General features: G+C 41.8%; 1 protein-coding gene across 2 annotated transcripts in view; it reads left to right on the top strand.

Moving 5' to 3' along the window:
• Positions 1-726: 726 nt before the first annotated feature.
• The window catches only part of SNAP25 (synaptosome associated protein 25), an 87,328-nt gene continuing 79,124 nt past the window's right edge, over positions 727-8,930 (top strand). Inside the window, exon 1 of one of the 2 annotated variants that reach the window (XM_040248305.1) lies at positions 727-887. The gene's annotated coding sequence lies outside the window, so the exon portion shown is untranslated. The remainder of the gene's footprint in view (positions 888-8,930) is intronic. The other variant, XM_040248306.1, reaches the window with a different exon arrangement.

Raw genomic sequence — 8,930 nt, 5'->3', positions numbered from 1 at the left:
CTCCAAGCCTTGAACTCAGCAAACCCACGCTGGTTGGGTTAACTACCTACCATTCCCTACCCTTTCCCCCAACTCCTTTGAAATCTCTGCGATGATTGCTCTGACGTACTTTAAAACAACGTGTACTAGTCTCTCTCCGCAACTGACCATATTAATGCGAACTCCGAGCCCTCGATGCTACCTTGATAAAATGAAGAAATCACTCATAAAAATAGCAACCCACGTAGCCTGACCATATATGGAGCTGGTGGGGGTTGACAGGGATGCCCCTTCGGACCAGCTTTTTTAAAAAAGCAAATTGCAGCTGAAATCCCCCACCCCTTACTCCTCCTCTGCCTTCCCCTTCCGTTTCATGACTCAACCAAAGACTCAACTCAGCAGGGGAAATTTTTTGTATATATATAATCGCATATAGTCCATGTATATAACACATATACATACAGACACACACCTATACAAACAAAACAATATCAGAAGACCAGTCGAGAGATAAATGAATTTGCCCGTGCCTGGGTGTTAAAGTGGAATCATAAGAATAGTCCCGTTCGGGTGTTTATAAAAGACTAAAATACAAAGCTTTGCAGTAAAGCGAGCTGGGAGCTGAGTCAAGCGCTCAGTACCTCGCGGCTCCTCCCCTCCCACCCCCGCCCGCGTCCTCCCCCCGCCCTCCCCTCAACACTTCCTCCCCGCCCCTCCAGGAGATGGCTATTAAAAGCTGCTGACGTCAAAAGGGACGGCCATCTTTGATGAGGGCAGAGCTCACGTTGCATTGAAGACAAAACCTCGGGGAGGTCAGGCGCTGTCTTTCCTTCCCTCCCTGCTCCGCGGCTCCTCCACACTTGGAACCTGCAGGGGCCAGGCGAACATCACCCTCTGAAGAAGCCAAGGTAAGGAGACCCCTCCCCAGGTCGTGGTTCTGGCACTGGCTGGCTGCATACCCAGAAGGGACCACAGCTGGGCAGACCAAGTGAGCTTGAGCAAATACAAGAATTTGTGCACCCAGGGTGCGGTATTCCGTCTGTGTGCGTCCGGCTAGACTCCCGCGTAGGGCTTTATAAAGTATTTTCGAGGTGAGCTGCTTGGGGAAGGGGTGAATGGGGATAGTGCAGATGGAGCGATGGGGTGGAAGCGCAAGAATACGTACGGAATAACTTACTCTTTTGAAACAGTAGTGGGACCCTCTGTCTCTTCCATTTTGCGATGCAGTTTTCAGAGATGTTTAGGCTGCTCTCCGCCCCCCCCCCCAACTTCTGTAGATGAAAACAAACCAACTCTGTCGTTCTGACCTTATTATCATGACTGCTGTCGTTAGGGCGCTGTTATCCAGGGAAGAATTAGGTAGAAGGCAGGGTGTGGGCGCTGGGAGGCGAAAGAAAGGGGAGTTCCCGCCCCGGGCAAGCTGAGCTGCAGCCGCCACAGCAGCCTCCATGCCCCACAGACTTGATTTATGCCGCCTGCTCCACGTCAACAGCAGGCTGGCGGAAGGCGGGCGGGTAGTGCTGGGTGGGAGGGCTCTGCGGAAGACTGGCGGGGGCGGGGGCTCGGGCTCGCCTCCGGGACTGCGGCGGCCCGCGCTCAGCACCCTGGACAGCAACACCAAGGGACTGCGTTGGCGCCCGCGACCTTTCAGCACAGCGGATAGCGGTCCGGCCACAGCGCCGCATCTACCTGCGGCAGAGACGCCTGGCCAGGGCTAGAGGTTTCAGGCCAAACTGCTTCTCTGAGACACCGATCTAAATAAATCCTTCCTACCGGATCCCTCTGCAGGCAATTACCAGTTCCCATGCTTAGCTCCTGTATAGCTTCAGAAAAAAGTCTACTTATGGAAATTTTCTGTTACTCTCTCCCTCTCCTTACCCCCGCCTTTTTAAGGTAGAAAACAAACACCTTTTTAAAGATCTGTACTTATCTTCCAGTAGGAAATCAGGGGTTTTATTTATTGACACAAAATAGATCTGTCTACAGATCCTAGGTGGTCATGGAGAGGGTATATATGAAGATGGCAACACGATCTCTTTATAGGAGTGTTATATCTTTTGACATGTATCTACCTGATAAAAAAATATAGGGGTAATTGAACTAAGTAAAATCATCTTCAATAATGAATCCCTCTTCCTCTCCTTTATCTTTGTAATTAGGCATGAACAGAAGCACATACCCATAAAAGTACATCTCTAAGAAATATTATGGGTCTTGCAGGGTATAGATTTAACCTCTTTGGCCGTGGTTTCAGAATGAGAGAAAGTGTTTCCTATGGACATTGGTTATCTCAGGATAATTTTCTGATTTTGACAACATTAAGACTGGTTTTCCTCAGGAGAATCCAACCGTGTCCTTCAGTGTGATGCAGATGGAAGGACCATAGTGTTAGACTGAAACTGGACTCTGACCTAAAGATCTAATGTGATTTCCTTTACAGCACTGCGGGATTTTGCTGAGGCAGTGATAAGTACTTTAACTGTTTTCCATTCTGACATTTTGAGCCTCTGAGTGAACAAAAATTGTTACAGGGATATTTCCATCCATTTGGTATAGACAAAAATCAATATAAAATGACCAGGAACAAAACTGTGCTCACTGAGTAGTTGTTAAATAAGAGTAACAGCATCATGTGTAAGAATGTAGATACCACACATTAAATAAACGTTAGCATGATCCCTTGAAAAGCCTTAAAATAAGATCTTATATTGGGGCTAGTTAGTCATTAAGTCCAGTCATTTATATGCTAGAGGTGCTCAAATGCCCTATCCACATAAAGTATTTTTCATTCCTGGCTATTTATTTACTACTGTTCCACAGTTTTTTTATGGATAACTATGTGGTTCCATGTAAGTATATATTCAACTGTTGTTGGATACAAATGTAAAATTGTTATTTAAGTGTATGTAACTGCATAGATGAATTTTATAACTCTGCAGTCTACAGATGAAATAAACAACTGTGTTTTAGTGATGGGAGGAGGGGAGAGAAGATGGCTAGGAGTGTTTAAAAATGCTTTGACTCCATGCTGCATGTCCAGACAGCTCTCTGCATAGTTGCGACAAATGAAAAAGCTCAACACTTCCGGAATTACATGCTTGGTCATTAGTAATTACTGCTGGGTTTGTTTGCTAGTGGAAGACTGGGACGGTGGGGCAGAGGTAGAGGACTGCAGTGAAGCTGGCAAAGGGCACAGATCTGGGAGGGAGTGTTGATGTGCACAATTATGGAGCTAAAGGCTTACTGAGAAGTTAAACAGAAATGTAATTGAAACATGAATTTTAACATTTACATTCTCGATAAGCTTCAGGAAAAAAAAATCAAGATATTTCCTATCTTAAGTTTTAAATTTAAAAAATCCAGGGCAATACAGTGAGAAGAGGCAGAAGCAGATGGATGTAAAGACTTGCCAAGAAACATTAACACAGACCTTCTGATGGCACCTGCCTGCTTGCTCGCTGGAATTTTCTGCTTTACCACCTTGGCATTCAGGACATGAAACAATTTGTGATCTTATTAACCTCTCCCTGGTAAAATCTCCCAAGAATTCACTATCTTATTTTCACTGTGTTAGACGTGCGTGATCACACATGCACACACACAGTACAAACTGCCCCTGAATTAGATCATATAAAGACACTTCTGAAGCCTTAAGTCTTGACCATCGACCAGAAGACCGAGGTGTCTGCCAGTAGCACCTCCTCTTGTAGCAGGCAGCCTTCAGCAGATCATGTAGGTGTTGGCGATCAGGAGAAGTGAGAGAGAAGTTGAGAAAGAAGATATGAAGGATTAAAAATAGATGAATCTGCTTTTTATATGATGCACTATGAATAAACTTTTTCTCACATCATGGAACTGATTTACAGCTCTATAAAGGGAAGGAAATTGGTGTTTTCAGCCTCAGTGCTAGATACATTTCTGCAATGTCATCCCTTGTCAGCAGAGACAAACCTGATTGAAAGATATTGACCAATCAGTGAGCACCAGATAGATAAGTGAAGCCCAATGAAGATATAAAATCTCATGCTTATATGGTGTTTGACCTCAAGAAGTTTAACATCTAGTATTCTTAATGAAAACAATAAACAACAAACATTTGTAAATAATACCAGAAAGAAAATACAATAAAACAGTAGAAGGAAAATCATGAGGGAGTATATAATTATTTGCTAAGTCAATGTGACCAAAAGTAAGGAATGAAAATTCTTAGGGCAATATTTCATTGGACTAGAATGGTTTGAGAGAAGAAACAGAACCTGAGCTGGCTTTTGGAGGTTGGAATGAGGTGGGGGGAAGTCTGCCAAGTAAAAGTTACAGCATAGGTAGAACCACAAGTTAAACAAGCTCAAGTTATGCTCAGCAAACCGTAAAAATGCCCATCTATTTGGGTGGAGTGGGAAGCTTGTAAAGGGGAGTATCCTAGAACAGTGAGTTAGAGCCATCTATGAAAGGCCTTGAATGCTACACTGAGGAATTAGTGCTTTATCCTTTGAAGATGACTTCTGAGCAGAAGCTGATGTACAAAGTAGCCATGTCTTTTTTTAGCATTTGGAATTGTTGTTGACTGAATGGAATTAAATTTGCATTCTCTCATGAATAGACAGTGGCAAAGTGTTATCATAAAGGATGATAAATTTTAAAAATAGTAACCAGTCCTCATTTAGTCATCTGTTAAGATCACCCTGCATGGAGGGAATGGAGACTCAGATATAGAGAATGGACTTGTAGGAGAGGGAGAGAGTGGGACAAATGGAGAGAGGAGCCTCGACATATATACACTGCCGTGTGTAAAACGGATAGCCGGGAAGTGGCTGTGAAATGCAGGGAGCCTGCCTGGTGCTCTGAGAGGGCCTAGAGTGGTGGGATGGGAGGAGAGGAGGGAGGCTCAAGAGGAAGGGGAAATATTTGTAATGATGGCTGATTTGCACTGTTGTACAGCAAAAGCCAACAGAATACTGTAAAGCAGTTTTCCTCCAATAAAAAAATAAAGGAAACCAGATATCTCAAAAAATAATACATTTTAAGAAAGATCATCCTGCAGTATGCACATGGACTTCTAAGTCCTACCCAGAAGTTAATTGTAAGTTTCAAATTTTAATTATTGACTGGAACAAATTATTCAAGATGAGTGTCTACCAAGAAGGTTGAGAATCGGGTCAGAAATCTGGGGATGAGAGGTATCCAGAAGGTACACTTGAATAATAAACATGTGGAACACTCTTGTGGACTCTCTGAGTATTCTGCATTGTCAGATACACTAACTGGATAGATGGAGAAAGAGACCAGGTTTTCTATTCATGCTTCAGACAGCATGACACACAGAACCAGTTCCCAGTGGCCAAAACTGGAGAAAAAAGAAAGGAAGGAAGGAATACAAGATGCTATGATAAAAGTTTGAAAAACTGAGGTAAGGTGGCAGTATATCATATTTCTTTCCCTACCATCCTAGCATCCAAGCTGAATTTTGCTGATTACTCTCACTCCAGGGCTTGCCTGAGGTCTGAGCTATACCCATTTTGTTTTTAATCTTGTGGTTGCTACTCTCACAGCAGAGCTTCACAATTCCAAATTCTGATGGAACTGCTGAACCCAAAATAGTCTGTGGCTTCATGTGGAAAAATAAATGGCAGTTGCAGACATAGATCTTGTTGCTATTTCAATTCTCACTCAGAAGTGTCAAGGGACTATTCTCATCTGTTCTTCACCAAAACACTGGCAGGAGAGACATCCTTAGGATAACATGTTGAATTCCAAGTTGACTCCCTGGGGCAAAATTGCAGATAGTGACGTTTGATGCTTTAGAAGGTCAGACTGATGGTTATTAAACTGAGTGCTGAGGGCCTTCCAAGTTATTAAGTAGAAGGGAGGAGATAGGACAGAGCACTGAGGAAGCAGAACATGGTGAGTGGAGAAAGTTTTTTAAAAAGTAATCTTACAAGAGGAAAGAGGCTTCAGAGAAATTTCCAGAGAATGCTGTCTACACTTTGAACTCTTCAGAATTGCTATCATTGCTGTAATGATAACAGCTACTTGTTTGTACATAATTTTCTTCACAAGGATCTCAAAGCACTTCGCCCAATTAAAACTCCAAGCAGTTTTCTAATGTCTAAATAAATGATGCAAACCATAGTCAGTTCATATATATTAGATAACATTTAGTAAGCCATAAATCTGAGAACAGAGATACCCAAAGCAGTGATTAATCAAAATAGGTCTGTGGGGGAGAAGAGGGAACCTCTAATTCTAAAAGCTTTTACCTGTGCTAGCTCATTGAGTCCTCATAACAGTCCTGTAATCAGGGTACCATTATTGTTTCCATTTTACAGAAGAGGAAACTGAGGCAAAGAAAGGCTAAATAACTTGCCTAACATTACAGAGCAGAGCCAGGGTTTAAATGCAGTCTGTGTGATTTCAGAGTCTAAGCTATACACTCTGTGGCCTCTTGCAGCATCTACATTTTTCATGTTGGAGAAATAGGGCACAGAATATACCTGATTTTTTGTTTGTTTGCAGTATCTTTCCCCTTTCAGTTTGATGGCAGAGCGTGATGGCAAGGATGCTAGCTGATCAGGAGCCAGGAGATCTGGATTTAGACCCGAAGCAACTGCTTTTTATTTTCTTTAAATGAATCATTCAACCTCTATTGAATGGTGGAACGGAGTTCCACTTGGAACTCAATTTCTTCACCTACTGAATGACAGAATTGAATGAATGCTTTCCAATATCCTTACCATATTAATGAAATTAATGAAATCAGTGGTGAAAAGTCTAGGTGGGTGAGTCTGAGACGGTTTACCTGGTGGTCTCAGAGGTTACTGCCTAATACTGCTTCAGTAACTGACCTGACTGCCTCTCTCAATGTAAGATTAATTATATCCACTGCCCCTCTGCTCCTCAATGTTTCTCTCTTTTTCCCCTCAGTAATTTCTTTGACATCATCTTTCTGAGGCCTTTCTGGTCAGACTTAAGAAATCTTGACTTTTTTCTCAAAGCCCTAATCTGAGTCATCACTGCTTTGGGGGTCTCCCCTCCTTCTCAATCAGATTTATTGCTGTCTGGCACAGACTGGTTTATTCAACCTGCCTAAACTTTTTATAATTCCTCTTTCAACCCAACTGACTGTTTTTAAATTTTTCTTTCTAAACCCCCTTTAGATCATGACTTCTGTCTCATTTAAAGCAATTGATTAGCTGTTATATCCTCATTCTTCTTTCTTTTCCTACCTCTTAGAAAAGGGGAGACAGAAGCTTTTTATAGAGTCTGTGAGATCATAAGTACTTAAAAAGCAACATTTTCATATGAACTGAATTACGTGATTTAAGTAGCCAGCTCAAAAACTAATAAAATTTGGAGGATTGGGAGAAGGTGGTGAAATAACATGACAAAAAAGTTTCAGGGATGAGGGACTAGGAGAGAAGGAAGCTTTAAAGGCTATGAGATTTAAAGTTCAGAGGTTACAGCTGGCGGTACAATATATGTTAATTAAATTCATAGTCACGTGTGGATTAAATTCACAAGTTCCAGAAAAGCCTTGTTCCCTTTGTTGCTATAACCTCATTCTTACTGCAGACTTCAGCATCTTTCCATCAAAGTAAAGCATGATAACAAGAGGAGGTGCTAACTGATTTTCTTACTGCTGACTCACAGAGGTTAGTTTCCGCAGTGATTAACTAATGAGAAGAACAAATCTGGATCCCCAAAAAGAGATGGGAAAAAATCCTATTTAAGTGTTAGTGCTTCCTTTTAAATGCTTAACAACCATTCTGGAGGAACTCAAAGTGAATTAACAATGCTCAGACTGGATTGGTGCTGAATGACAGCTGCGCTAGGTTTATGAATTGCTTTCTGTGGTTTTGAAAAATAAATTTGATCCTCTTAGTTAGTAAAAGAAGCTGAAGTATAATCCCTGTGAAGGGAAAATTAAAACAACTTCTTTATCTTTTATTCTATTGTTGGGTTTTTGTTACTGATTTTATTTGGTTCCTATTACCAAAAGGGGCTTCCCTGGTGCCTAGACTGTAAAAATCTGCCAATGTGGGAGACTCAGGTTTGATCCCAGGTTGGGAAGATCCCCTGGAGAAGGGAAGGGCCACCCACTCCAGTATTGTTGCCTGGAATTCTCCAGGACAGAGGAGTCTGGTTGGCTACAGTCCATGGCAAGAGTCAGAAACAACTGAGCAACTATTGTGTTATACCCAGAGATGGCTAATTCTCATATCTTAAATTGAGACTGCACTTTCTGTCCGCTCACCTCATTTTCCAAAATGGTCCATTTTATACTTGAAGAAAAGGTTGTTTTCCATCTAGAATGGTTCTAGGTTCAACAAAATGCCTATCTTGTCCCAGTTTCCCCATCATTTTCTATATCCAAATGACCCTAGTTATAGATTTTGAACTTGGGAGATGATTTTTTATGCCTACAGGCTTGAGTGAGTGGTTTCTGTCCTTTGCTGATGACATGTAAGAAAACAAAAGCCTCTCAGCTGCCCCCAGAGGCCAGAGTTTCCCTGTGCTCCTGCCTCATCCCTGTTCTAGAGAAATCTCTCAGTGCAGCTTAGAGAGTCCTGCAAGTTGAACAGAATTAATGCCCTTTCCGTGGAGAATCTCAAGCCAAATTGCTGGTCTCTTTTATTCATGTTCTGTACAGTTTCAAAGAATAGTGACTGACAAATTGTGAAGCAGTATATTTCTTAAATTTTGCTGAGGTTGGTCTGACAGCTAGTTAGAGGCAAATCACACTGCAGCATAAACAGAAAGTAGAGGGAAATACATGCCAGTAAATCTGCTAGGAAGAACACTGGCAAAAGGTTTCAATATGCAATAGTTCTATCGAGTGAATTTTTTCATTTTCATAGGAAAGTCCATTATAACTTCATTATAATACTAGAAAGCAAGATAGTATTCCTGATTTATGCTTGAGAAATTGCTGAATATATGAACTTTTTCCAATT

This window comes from Oryx dammah, unplaced genomic scaffold, assembly GCF_014754425.2.
Source record: "Oryx dammah isolate SB20612 unplaced genomic scaffold, SCBI_Odam_1.1 HiC_scaffold_10, whole genome shotgun sequence".
Lineage (NCBI taxonomy): Eukaryota > Metazoa > Chordata > Mammalia > Artiodactyla > Bovidae > Oryx > Oryx dammah.
This window is presented reverse-complemented; position numbering and strand designations above follow the sequence as displayed.